This window comes from Monodon monoceros, unplaced genomic scaffold, assembly GCF_005190385.1.
Source record: "Monodon monoceros isolate NGI ecotype Baffin Bay Population unplaced genomic scaffold, NGI_Narwhal_1 Super_Scaffold_11, whole genome shotgun sequence".
NCBI lineage: Eukaryota > Metazoa > Chordata > Mammalia > Artiodactyla > Monodontidae > Monodon > Monodon monoceros.
This window is the reverse complement of record NW_021703767.1, coordinates 101,409,755-101,424,498: the sequence shown is the minus strand read 5'-3', so window position 1 is coordinate 101,424,498 and position 14,744 is coordinate 101,409,755.

The window sequence follows — 14,744 nt, the reverse complement described above, 5'->3', positions numbered from 1 at the left end:
AAAAGAATACAATACCTATGAATAAATGTACCTAAGGAAGTAAAAGACCTGTATTCAGAGAACTGTAAGACACTGATGAAAGTAATCAAAGATGACACAAACAGATGGAGAGATATACCATGTTCTTGGATTGGAAGAATCAACATTGTGAAAATGACTATACTACCCAAAGCAAGCTACAGATTCAGTGCAATCCCTAGCAAATAACCAATGGCAATTTTACAGAACTAGAAAAAAAAGTCTTAAAATTTTTATGGGGACACAAAAGACCCCAAATAGCCAAAGTAATCTTGAGGGAAAAAAGAAGAAAAAAAACAGAGCTGGAGGAATTAGACTTCCAGACTTCAGGTTATACTACAAAGCTACAGTAATCAAGACAGTATTGTCCTGGCACAAAAAGAGAAATATAAATCAATGGAACAGGATAGAAAGACCAGAGATAAACCCATGCACCTATGGTCAACTAATCTATGACAAAGGAGGCAAGGATATACAATGGAGAAAAGACAGGCTCTTCAATCAGTGGTGCTGGGAAAACTGGACAGCTACATGTAAAAGAATGAAATTAGAACACTCCCTAACACCATACACAAAAATAAACTCAAAATGGATTAAAGACCTAAATGTAAGACTGGACACTATAAAACTCTTAGAGGGAAACATCTGCAGAACACTCTTTGACATAAATCACAGCAAGATCTTTTTTGACCCACCTCCTAGAGTAATGGAAATAAAAAAATAAAATAAACAAATGGGACCTAATGAAACTTAAAAGCTTTTACACAGCAAAGGAAACTATAAACAAGGTGAAAAGGCAGCCCTCTGAATCAGAGAAAATATTTGCAAATGAATCAATAGACAAAGGATTGATCTGCAAAATATATAAATAGCTCTAGCAGCTCAATATCAAAAAACAAACAACTCAATCCAAAAATGGGCAGAAGATGTAAATAGACATTTCTCCAAAGAAGACATAACAGATGGCCAAGAAGCACATGAAAAGCTGCTCAACATCACTAATTATTAGAGAAATGCAAATCAAAACTACAGTGAGATATCACCTCACAGTGGTTAGCATGGGCATCTTCAGAAAACCTACAAACAATAAATGCTGGAGAGGATGTGGAGAAAAGGGAACCCTCTTGCACTGTTGGTGGGAATGTAAGTTGATACAGCCACTATGGAGAACAGTATGGAGTTTCCTTAAAAAACTAAAAAAAGAATTACATACGACCCAGCAATCCCACTACTGGGCATATAGAATAAGTGTATGGATACCAAGGGGGGAAAGCGGGGGGTGGGAGTTGGGGGTGGGATGAATTGGATGATTGGGATTGACATATATACAGTAATGTGTATAAATTAGGTAACTAATAAGAACCTGCTGTATAGCACAGGGAACTCCACTTTGCTGTACAGTAGAAACTAACACAATATTGTAAAATAACTATACTCCAATAAAAAAAAAGAAAAAGTATAGTACCTAAAAGTTAAAGAAAACACATAAAACACAATTAACAATATATCCTGTTTAATTCTGGTAATTAACATTTACTTTTTTAGTGTTCATTTGATTTGCATTGGGATGATAGAGAATTTTCAATCCCATTTAAATGCCAGTGGGCTGAAAACAGTCAAGAATCACATTTTAGAGGAAGAAAATCATACACTAAGATGTAATAAACTAAGCATGACAGTAACTATAAACCATAAAAGAAAGATTAATAGATTTGGCTACATGAAAATTAATATATATATATATATATATATAAAGCAGCAATTAACACATTTATACATGAAATAGAATCTTTTCAAGTCCTGAAATACAGTGTTAATATAACTAATATATATTGAGCACTTACAGATCAACAAGAAAAAAGATGAACACCCCAAAGAGCAAATGGGTAAAAGGCATAAAGAAGCATTTTATAAAAGAAGTAATGTTCGTAAAGAAATGTAAAACATCACATTGGTTTCTACAGGCAATGAAAGAAATTAAAAACTAAAATAAAGAGAGAGAGAGATGTAATATTTTATCCTCTTAGATTGGAATGCTTAACAAAATTTTTAATCCCAAGTCTGAATGACCATGTGGAGAAATAACTATTTTTACAAACACACGAATATGAGTCATTATAAAATTCTGGAGGGCAGTATTGCTATAAATTTGAACATTTAAAATATGTATATTGGTTGACCTACATGTCATACTTTTAGCAATCATTCTACAGTTAATATAATAATAATGATTATGCACAAAGGGGCGTGCCAAGATTTTGCCACTACGACATTTACTATAGTAACAGAACAAAACATTAAATATTTTAGACAGTCGGTAATAAGCACATGCTGAAATAAAATAAAATAACATACATCTATACTATGCATTACTAAAAATTCATAAAAGCTGAAACTATGAATTTTTAAATCAATTTACTAATATATTAAGAAGTGGGAAGAGTAACTTAAAAGGTTTAAATATTGTAAATATATGTATTGTATGATTTTCTGTTTATTTTACTTTGCTCTATTTGCCAAAGCTCTTTGAGCTGCAAACAGTAGAGAATCTAACTAAAAGTAAATTATGCCACAAGGTAATGGATTTGATAATATTCAAAGGAGTCCCAAAGTTTCAGTTTTTGTTTGATCCAGCAGTTTAATAATATTTTCATGGGCTCAGATTTTTTCAGTGATTTTCTTTTCCCTTCTTCTTTGTCAACGTCATTCTAGAACTTTTTCTATTTTGGTTGTAGAATGGCTGCCAATTGCAATCAGTGCTATATTCATCTTTCTCGTGTCTATCTATAATGTTTACAATGGCTCACTATCTTAAAACCAAAGAGAAACTTTCCTAGAATTTTAAGCAGACTTTAAAAAAAATTATATTGTATATGTCCTTCCTGGACTATTCCCTGGAAATGTAGATTGGATCACTTTTATATCATTCATACCCCAAACTGAAGCTGAGTGTTGCATCAGTCCCTCTTATAGCACATGACTGCATGGAGAAGGGATAGATTCATTTCTCAGAAAGGACTCTGTTTTACTAGCAATTGGTGCTAGGTTAGTAATAAAGGTTACATATTACATGAGCATATAGAGAAATATCTGAAAACATATTCATCAAAATGTTAGCAGTAGTTTGCTCTAGGTGCAGGTGTTTGAATATTTAATAGTGAAAATGTATTATTTTATAGCCATATTAAAAAATACTGCTCTAAGGGTTTTTTCCCAGCTTTACTGAGATAAAATTGACATATATTAATGTGTAATTTTAAAGTGTACAATGCGATTATTTGATCTATGAAATACATTGTGATATGATTATTATAAGATTATTGTGGTAATCATGATAAAATATTATTGTAATAGGGAAGAACAAATCTGACCCCATATTAGATCTGTTCCTTTTACTTTAGCCTTTGTGCTCTGTTGCCTGTGCTTAGTCATACTGGCTCTGTACCTTTTGTAAAAGAATGTTGCCTGCCTATAGCCTGAACTATACAGGGTAGCCTATTCTCAAGGCTCTGACCTTTGAGAGTCTATTCATATAGAGATAAAAAGTTGCAGAACAGAGAACAACATTTGTCTTGTTGGAGGTTTTCAGGAATATCCTGACCTGATCTACCTGGACAGCTATAAGAACAAGGGATTCTGACACCAAGAAGTTTGCAACAACTAACCACGCCCCTCCCTCACCTTGCCTTTAAAAATGCCTTGCTGAAACCCTTCAGAGAGTTCAGGGATTTGGGGGCACAAGCCACCCATCTCTGCATGGACCTGCAATAAACCTTTCTCTGCTCCAGACTCCGACATTTCAGTTTGTTTGGCCTCACTGTGCATCAGGTACGTGAACTTGCATTCTGCAACATTACTAATAAGTTAATACATCCATTACCTCACATAATTACGATTTTTGTGTTTGTGTGTGGTGAGAACGTTTAAGATCCACTCTTTTAACTTTCAAGAATACAATACAGTTTTGTTAACTATGGTCACCATGCTGTACATTAAATCCTCAGAATTTATTCATCTTATAAATGGAAGTTAGTAACATATGACCGACATCTGCCCATTTCCCCCACCCCCCCACACCATGGTAATCACCAATCTACTCTCTGTTTTTATGAGATTCACTCTTGGATTCCACATGTGAGATCATACAATATTTGTCTTTCTCTACCTGACTTATTTCACTTAGCATAATGTTCTCAAAGTTCATTCATGTTGTCAAAAATGTTTCTTCCTTTTTACACTGAATACGATTCCACTGTATATATGTGTCATATTTTCTTCCTCTATTTATTAGTTAATGGACACAGGTTGTTTCCATACCTTGGCTATTGTGAATAACTCTGCAATGAATGTGAGGGTGCAGATGATCTTTTGCTCTAAGATTTTTTGTTTTGTTTTGTTTTTTGCGGTATGCGGGCCTCTCCCTGTTGTGGCCTCTCCCGTTGCGGAGCACAGGCTCTGGACGCGCAGGCTCAGCAGTCATGGCTCACGGGCCTAGCCGCTCCACGGCATGTGGGATCTTCCCGGACCGGGACATGAACCCATGTCCCCTGCATCGGCAGGCGGACTCTCAACCACTGCGCCACCAGGGAAACCCCTGCTCTAAGTTTTTAAACTTTGATTTTATTGGCAAAATATCAAGCAGAAATTGAATCAAACATTATTATTTTTGGTAATCTATTCTGAACTCCTTCATATATTTGGGAAATTAATCACTTCATGAAATCTGGTGCTAGTAGAGTTCACCTTCAACTATGGAAGCAGGAAAGACCTGATATTTATTTTCTCAGCCTTTCTTGCTTAGCAAATCAAACCTGGATTCCTAGGCTTTGAACTGAAATATTTTGATTAAAAAACAGCATAGAGGGTGGGGAATTAACTCTAAATCAGCAGCAAAGGCGATATCTAATTTCCAGAAGTAGCAATTGCCATAGAACCTGTGGGGCTCCCATTATCCCATGCTGGCCCTGTCTACAGTGAAGTCAGAAATACAAGTGTTCTGTAGCAGTGGAAATGATGTCCTTATCCAAATGGTTCTGACGTTTTGTTTTGACTTTAACTGTGATTTAAAGTCTTCTTTGATCTTTTCTGTTTTCCAAGACTGGTTCTCCAGTTTTTCCTGCATTATTCTGAGTGATTCAGTATTAAACTGCTTTTGCACTTAAATCTGCTTGAACCAGTGTCTGTTTGCAATCAAGAACTGTGACAGATAGAGAACACATGCAATAAAGTGGAGAAGACATTTGCTTCATGAGGAATATATTTAGATGTTAGGTATCACAATCTAGATTAATAAATTTGAAAGCATGTGAGCTGGCTCCAGCATACCATTACTTTAAACTGCAAAGCTGTTCTTATGATACTCACAGAACTGAGCATAAAAATAATACCAAATATTAGTTCTAATTGTAGGAAGATTTTCAGACATTTTGGTTCCTTATAGAGAACATACTTAGTTCATTAATAAGGGAGTTGTCAACTTTGCAGTTATTGATACCATTGCACTTTGGATAAGGCAGTCCATACAACTATCATCTCATGCTTAAGAGAAGATTGCAGAAATCCCCAAACAATTGCAGAGGTGTGGCTTTATACTAACAAATGTAATCTTATAATACTGGATGTGATGTAATTAAACAATGCCTTTAGCCACAACTTCCTAGGATGCCTGGGGATATTCCACAGGAGTTGTCAAGGTGTCCGCATTTCTTAGCATTGAGAGACTTGTGTCCATTGTAGAATTCAAAAAGGGGAGGGCACCACCTAAAATTTTCTGCCTGAAAATTTTACTGAAAGTTCCTGAAAAAATAATTATTTGATGAAAAATATATGGACAACAAAGAAAAAACACCCTTGATAAACACAGAGTGCATACGTTTGAGACAGAGTGAGAGTGAGAGATAGAGACAGTGACTGATAGGATGACAAAAGCATAAGTGACATTTCTTTAACTGATCAAGCGGAAATTGAACTCGACCATTAAAAATCTGAAGACTCAGTTTTTACATGTTTTCTTTGATCAAGTGCTCTCAGGAAAAAAAAAGAACTATTATGAGAAGTTAGAAAGAAGCAAGAATTTGATACTCTAGCAGAAATGTGAGAGACGCATAATGTTAGCACTTACTATGTGCCAGACACTGTTATAGGTGTTCTTATTTAACCCTCACAAAACTCCTATGAGATGTACAATTATTATCTTTAATTTCCAGATATAGAAACTGAGGCGTAGAGATACTCAATAGCTTGTCCAAGGGTACACAGTTAGTAAAGAGAGAGCTGGGATTTCAGCTAGCACTCTAATTCTGGAGTGTACACTTGACCACTATGTGACATGAAAAATCTGTAGAAAAATGGGTACAGAATGAGGACAAAGATTAGAAAAGCCTTTTTCAATTTAACAAGGCATGAGTCAAAACACATACATATATATATTTAGCCAAAATCCATGAGAAATAACATCAATAGCCCAAAAAAGGTGAACTACAAATATATCACAGAATGTGTTTGTTTTTATTTACTGCAGCTAGCTGGTGAAAACAGTCAGCTCTGGGGTTTCTTGCTGAGCACGGTTTCACACAGTATAGGGAAAACATCACCATTAAGGTACACTAACAATAATCATGAGGCAGATTATAAATATACACACACACAGTAATTCAAGAAATGCTAAATGGTGCAATTAGGTTCATAAGAGTGTGACATAAATGAAGTTATGCCATGGGAACTTTTTGTCCATTTATTCAGTAAGTATTGTTGGAGCAACCACTATGTCCCAAGCGCTTGGGATTTCTCAATGAACTAAAAAATAAAATTAAAAGCCCTGCACTTATAGACTTATAGTTTACTAGTTTAATAAGGGACAATAAAGAATCAACAATACATATGAGTATAGTATGTCACAAGATGATTTTCAAATGGATGGAAAAAGGTAGATAATGGTAAGGGAAACTGGTGATTGCAGTGAAATTATGTCCAGTAAAGAGGTATAAGAAAGAGTGGCAAATAATGTGTGAAGAAAATAAAGTAAGTGTGGCATCTTGGAAACCAAGTGAAAAAATGAATTACAGAATAGGAGATGATCACCTACACCAAATGTTGCTGGTAGTTCAAATAAAATTAGGTCCGGAAACTGACCATTAGATTCAACAGTGTGGAGAACATTGGCTTTCATAATAAAAGTAATTTGGTTGGAGTACTGGGACTGAAAGCCAGAGGAGAATGGATTTAAGACAGTATGGGTAAAAAGGAGTTGGAGACAGCAAATATAGAGAACTCTTTTGAGGAGTATTATTGCAAAATAAAGTGATATTAAGGTATGTGTGATCAAGAGAAGGGTTTCTTTCTCTTTTTTTTAATGGAAGAAATTAAGCAATGTTTGAATGATAATGAGAATTATTATAAAAAAGGAAATTTTGATGTAGAAGAGAGAAAGAGGAGAACATTGCAGGAAGCAATATCCATGGGTGGGATATTGAAATGTGGTGGGATTTAGTATCACAGAGTGACTGGAATGATAAAGATTCATGTAAAGTTCATCCTTGATAATAGGCAGGAAGGGAGGATATGTGGCTCTGATGCTGAAAGGTGAGGCGATATGGTGTTAGAAGTCTGTGGAAGTTCTCTACTGATTGCTTCAAATGTACAAAGAAGTAACGAGTGCCATTAACTGAAAGTACAGGCATACTTCTGCATATGTGGGTAGTAGGGTGTCTGCTCATGTGTATATTTGTGTTTGGGGTGTAAACGAAGAAACGTCATTCTGGTGTTGTATTTTATTAATTTCTGTTAAAATGTAGTCTAACAGTGTCAAAATTCCTGAACACTAATATGTAGTAGCATTATTTCCTAGCAATATAAGAACATATGGAAGCCTATTCCATGAAATTTGAATCAGAGAATAAGAAAACTGTTGAGGAACTTGAAAGATTACCATTAAATCTTTGACCTTCAATAATGTTTATTCAAACCATCCCAAGGAAGATGATTGCTATTTTGTTTATAATGACTCAGATGTAGTTATATTTCAAACTGAATCCAAAATGTTTATTCTTAAGTTTCACTTACATATCAATAATTTCTATCAGTTTTATCACAGGTTTTTATGTTGTAAATAAAAGTTTGACATGATATTCCTGTTCACATTTGGATTTTAGGCAGTACATACATATGTAAATAAAGAACTTGGAAATCAACAGCTTCTAAGCACTTTATGATACAGAGTATTTATTAGGGCAAGCAAACATTACAAAATTAAAAATGATAAACCTGAGATTTCAAATTTTCCAAGATAAAACTAGATACTCTTAGATTGATATAGCTATCAGAAATTGTGAAAAAAATTGAAAATATGTGACCTACCATGATTAACTTTATGCTATTTCAACACAAAATACATAAGTAAAGGACATTCAGAATCTTATCAATCTCTAACCTCAAAGAAAATGCATTCTAGCAGCTCCAGGATAAGCCAATTTTCCAAATGTTTTCTTTGACTAACAGTGTCAATATTAGTGAGTAGGAATGTTCTTATGCAGGTCATGCACTCACCAATACTTTATTGGCACCGCCACTCTCTCTGTTTTATATTTAACCTGACCCAGACATTCATGCAACCTGCCTAACCCTTGTCTGTATGATTTCAAACCATGGTATACATGAGTACATGATTTTGTCCATAAATTTTATTTGTGTCATTTTATAGTTTACAGGTTCTATTTGCTTTTAAATATTGGGGCTTTTGCATACATGAAATAACAATATTTACCTTCTAAATGCTAAGCCAATTGAAAAATGGATACAACAGTTATGAGTAAAAAATCAACATAAAACCAGGTCAGAAAATATGGCTTAATTTTCAAACTGGCCTTAGAGTTTTCTTCTCCTGAATTAAAGTTACCTTCTAGGTCAAATAAAGCACCTAGAGGCACCTGCAGGCCTCTTCCAAAGGAGAATTTACATGGCTTGTAACTGTTAGGTCCTGAGAGAGAGCCACAGGGTTAACTGTTCTCCTTAAACTTTTTGTTTAATAAATGATTCCAAATCCTTTCACCACATTGGGGAATAAAGTGTGGAGAGGAGTGCTGAAGTTCTCCTCAGCACGGAGAACAGTACCTTCTTAGACCTGGGCAAGTGTGGCCCCGACTCAGGCCCTGGGCCTCAAGGGGCCTGGCACTGTGGAGGGCCTTCTTGGACATGTCTACATCCCCCTCTGGTGTATGGGACTGACCAGACCACAGTGGCCATGCCCTGTAAAATGTAGGGACAGCTCTCCTGATTCTTGACTGTTTTGAGGAACTGGTCATGTGTTTTGTAGAATGTTCCTCAAGTGGGATTTGTCTATTGATTTTCTTGTGATTAGGTTGGGGTTATGTGTTTTATGAGAAAGACCACAGAGATAAATTGTAATTTTCATCATATCATGAGTACATACTATTAATATAACTTATCACTGTTGATATTAACATTAATCAGGTTTTTCCACTGTTAAGTTGCTCTTTCTTTTTCTCCGCTTTTCATACTGTATTCTTTGGAAGCAACTCACTATGCATACCCACACTTGAGTGGAAATTTTGCTCTAGCTCCTTGAAAGTGGAGTACCTATGTAAATGATTTAGAATACTTCTACCCAGAGATTTGTCTATTCTTCTACATTTATTTAATTATCAGATCATTTATTTATATGGACTCATGAATATTTATTTTACCCTTTGGTTTATAAATCAATGCTACGTTATTTTATTTCTAAAATTGTCCCAGTTTTGGCCATTGGGAGCTCTTTCAGTTGGCTCTTGTGTCCCTTGACATATGCCCTATCAATGTGATTCTTTTTTCTTAGCACTTCCTTACTCTGTCATCATAAGATTCTTCAAGTTCATCTTGTAAATTTCTTGCCCTAGTCCTAGAATTAGACATTTCCCAATCAGTGTGGTTCCTTTCATCAGCATATGGTATTAGAAGCAAATATCTGAGTAGTAGGTGTTTTCATTGCTACTGGGGTATGATTGCTTCTAAGACCTCTCAGCCTATAGATCTAAGAAATATATATGTGCATAGTGCCTATGTATAGACACATATCTGTAAGTTTTTCTATAGATAAACACTGATGTCTATATTAACCTAAACAAGAGTTCATAATAATGTCTCCAACTCCAGTCCATTACTCTATGTATCATCTTAGCCTATTCCCAATGTTTATATGTAACCTTACACTCCAGTAGTAACAAACCTGACTCCTATGATCTGCCATCCATACATTAAGAGCTCAATTCCATTATATATGTATAATGTTATCAGAATCTTAACAATGCCACCGCAGGAAACAACCTAGTACTTATGTATAATATTTATGTACAGTTTCTTTTGCCTTTAGTCTTACAGACTCTGCTCATTTATAAAATTATATAGGTCAGCACACTCTTTTCCCATCACCTTCTGTGTGGTTCTTTTATACATCTGTAATAGAGTTAGATTATTTTGTCATATTCAGCATTCCAACGTGGGATTCTCTGACCTCTTAAATGATATTTTTAAAATTGCATTCATTAAGGTTCACTGTTTATGCTGTAAAGTTTCATGGGTTTTGACAAATGCTTGTGTCATGCATCTACCATTATAATATCATATAATATAGTTTCACTGCCCTGAAAATCCCGTGTTCCACCTTTTTAACCCCCACTTCCAATACTCTAGCAACCAGTGATGTTTTCACTGTGAACTTTCACCTTTTTCAGAATGTCATAAAATCGAATTATACAGTATGTAACCTTTTCATGATGGTTTCAGTTACTTAGCAATATTCATTTATTCACCCATTTCTTTTCATGTCTTGATAGCTCATTTGTTAAAGTTGATGAATAATTTTTCATTGTATGGTTGTAACAGAGTTTATGTTTCCATTTATCTATTAGGGATATGGTGTTTGCTTTGAGTTTTTGCAATTAAGGAAAAAGCTGTTATAAACATTTGCATACAGATTTTGTATGTACTTAAGTTTTCAAAGTCATTGGGTAAATACAAGTAGAAAATGCTAAACATAGACTGCAATAGCCAATTCTTATGATAAGACAATGTTCAGCTCTGTAAGAAGCTTACAAACTGTCTTCCAAAGTTGTACTCTTGCATTCCCACACAAATGAATAAGCTCTTCTGTTCTCCACATTTCTTGCCAGAAATTGGTATTGTTGGAATTTTGGGATTTTAGCCTTGCTAGCAGGTGCTAATGGCATCTCACTGATGTTTAATTTCAAATTCTCTAACGACAAATTATGTTGAGCATCTTTTCACAGGCTATTTGCCATTTGTATATATTAATTGGCAAAGTATCTGTTCATGTCTTTTGCCCATTTTTAATCAGGTTATATGTCTTCTTATTGTTGAGTTTTAAAAATCCTTTATGGAGTTTAGATCCAAGTCCTTTATCAGATATGTGCTTTGCAAATATTTTGTCCCAGTCTATGACCTGTCTTTTCATTCTATTTACAGTGTCACTTGCAGAGCAGAAGTTTTAAATTTTATATTTATTAAAATCGTAACATCATTTTTTTCTTTTATGTATTATGCTTTTATTCTTACATTTTAAAACTTATCACCAATCTCAAGATCCCATATCTTTTCTCCTGTTTTATCCTAGATTTATAGTTTTGCATTTTACATTTAGGTCTATTGTTTAGTTTGTGTGTATGTGTGTGTGTGTGTTAATATTGTAAGTTCTGTGTCTAGTTTCAGTTACTTGCATATGGATGTCCAATTTTCCCAGCACCATTTGTTGAAAAGAATATATTTTCTCCACTGACTTGCCTTTGCTCCTTTGACTTGCCCTTGACTGCATTTGTGTGAATGTTTCTGCGCTCTGTATTCTGCTCCATTAAATTGTGTGTTAATTTCATCATCACACTGTCTTGATTGTCGCAGCTTTATATTGTCTTGAAATCAGGTGGTGTAAGTCTTCAACCTTCTTCTTCTTTAACATTGTTTTGGTTCTTCTATATATTTGCCTCTCCATATAAACTTTAGAATCACTTTATTGATATCTTCAAAATCCCTTGCTAAAATTTTGATGAAGTTTGTATTGAATCTATGGATCAAGCTGGGAAGAATTGACATCTTAAAAATATTGAGTCTTCCAATCAACAAACACAGATCTTCTTTGTTTCTTTTCAGAAGTATTGTGTAGTTTTTCATATATCAATTCTATACATGTTTTGCTGGATTTATACTTACTTTTTGATGATTCAGTAAATGGTACTTTCTTTTAATTTTAGATTGCAATTGTTCACTGCTGGTATATAGAAAAATAATTGGCTTCTGTATATTAACCTTGTATCCTGCAACCCTGCTACACTTGCTTATTAGTTCCAGGAATATTTGTGTGTATTTTTTGGGGTAAGTGAGATATTTTACATAGATAATCATGTCTTTTGCAAATAAAAAGTGTTATTTCTTCTTTTCTAATATGTGTATGTATATATATATATATTTTTTTCTTTTCCTTTTCTTATTGCAGTAGCTGAGGCTTTCCATACAAGTTTGAACAACAGTGGTGAGAGAATAAATCCTTGCCTGTTCCTGTGCTTGCAATATTTTGTTATTAAAATTAAAGGCTCAATGAAAAACCTTTTGCATTTGTATGTATGAATATATGGCATTATGGATAATGTATATAAAATGCATGCATGTATTTTGATATTTTTAAAAGTAAACAGTAAGTTTCTAAAAGAAGATTACTAGGTCAAAGGGTAAATGCATATGTAGTGTTATTAAATATTGCCAATTCATGAACAGATAATTCACAAAGAAAAATATATAAATGGCCTAAAAACTTAAGATGCCAAATTTACAAATAATCCAAACTAAAATTAACCTGACATACCTTTATTGTCTATCAGATTGGAAAAAAACAAGCAAAAAACAAAACTGAAAACATGTGAGAAAAAACCCTTTTGGCAAAGTTTTGAGGAAACAGATATTCTCAGACATTTCATTTGGAATCTAAAATAGTCCAACACCTATAGAGGTGAATTTGACAGTATTTAATAAATATTTTAGGTTTTAAATCCTCTCAATTTTCTTTCTTTGTCATTTAATGATAGTTCCTGCTTAATCTTATCTTTGACTACTTTTTTTAGCAACTAGTCATTAAACCATGGAATAAAGTACAATGCCATGGAATAAAGAGATACAACATGAGAACTGTGAACACTTTTCTCTGGAAATGTGTTTTAATATATAACTTTTTATATATAGCTTTTTTATGTAACTTTAGAATTGTATGGAACATCCCTAACCTAATCTGTAAACTCACTTAGATTGAGCTGTTTTGTAATGAAAATGTTATTATTTGTGAACAACTTCCTAACGTGTCCTGAAACAGAAACTTGATGGAGCTAAGGTGGACATTTTTATGTAAAAACTGAAAGCTCAGAATTCACAGTGGTAAATAAACTGACTGTAGGCAGTTTTCATTTATTTGGTAAATATAATTAGTCATTTATAGCCTCTGAAAGGGAATAAAGTTTGTCTTGTGAAATCAGTACTTACAGTTCTGCAGTAAAGATAGGTGAGCATCATGCTTAATGTTTGGACAAGGTGGTTTGATCATGTGATGTGTCCAAGGTCTATAAGGCTTAGATAAGTAGAGCACAGAGACACAATGGACTAGTGGGCTAGCGTTGTTCAGGTGAGCCAGTTGATCCACGGTTATTCATATAGGACTAGAGAACTCTGTACTCCCTCTTGGAAATCCCTATCCAGTGTTAACTTTGGTTACTTAGTTATCAGCCCAACTAGGTAGACTCTGGCTTTCTCATAGGTCATGTTTATCATTATCAGGATTTAAGTTGAGCTCTCTTTCCAAACTAAGGGGAACAATGGTACAAGTTTATCTCAGTTTAGGGATGATTTAACTTCTATTATACTAAAATTCAGCATGATACAATGGTAAAAATGTAAGTTTTGCAATTATGATTGAGCACTTTTTTGTTACCGTCTAACTGCATAATTTTAGAAAATGTATTTAACATTTCTGAATCATTCCCACTGCAAAAGAGAGAATCATAATTCATGCCTTTAACTCATCAAACTGGTATTTATTTACTGAACTAAAGAGAATAAAAATACCTGCCAGGATATTTTGGAAAATTAAACAATGTGAAAATACATAGCACATTTTCTGGAATATAGTAGACACTCAATAAATGGTCATCCCCTCCTGATCATTTTTTTTTAAACTCTTTCATTTAAAATTTTTCTTTGGTCATTTATCTTTGCTTCTTTGCCACTTCATGGCTATGATAATTTTTTGCACTAAACTATTACTTATATCAATGTTATATGACATGATAATTCTAAAATATTGATAATATGTGTTTGAGAGTCACAGATAAATAAATCATATATTCATGCAAATTCATACTCACTGTCCTTTGGTATGGATGTTTTAAATGAAGTACAATACTGCATTTCAAATTTCAATTTTCTCACTATTGAGAATTTTTCCATTTTTTCATTTTTATACTGTATGTAGAGCAACTTCCAATTTTATGATTTCTACAGTGTATGACTGTATGATATGTTTATCATGCAAATATACCCAAAGGAAATGGATTTTTTTAAAAAAATGGTAAATCAACAGTCATAATACATAGAAATTTAAATGTATGCAATGAATTACTCTTTGCATCATTAACTTAAAACTTCATAAATACTAAAATTATAACTGCATTCATATGAAT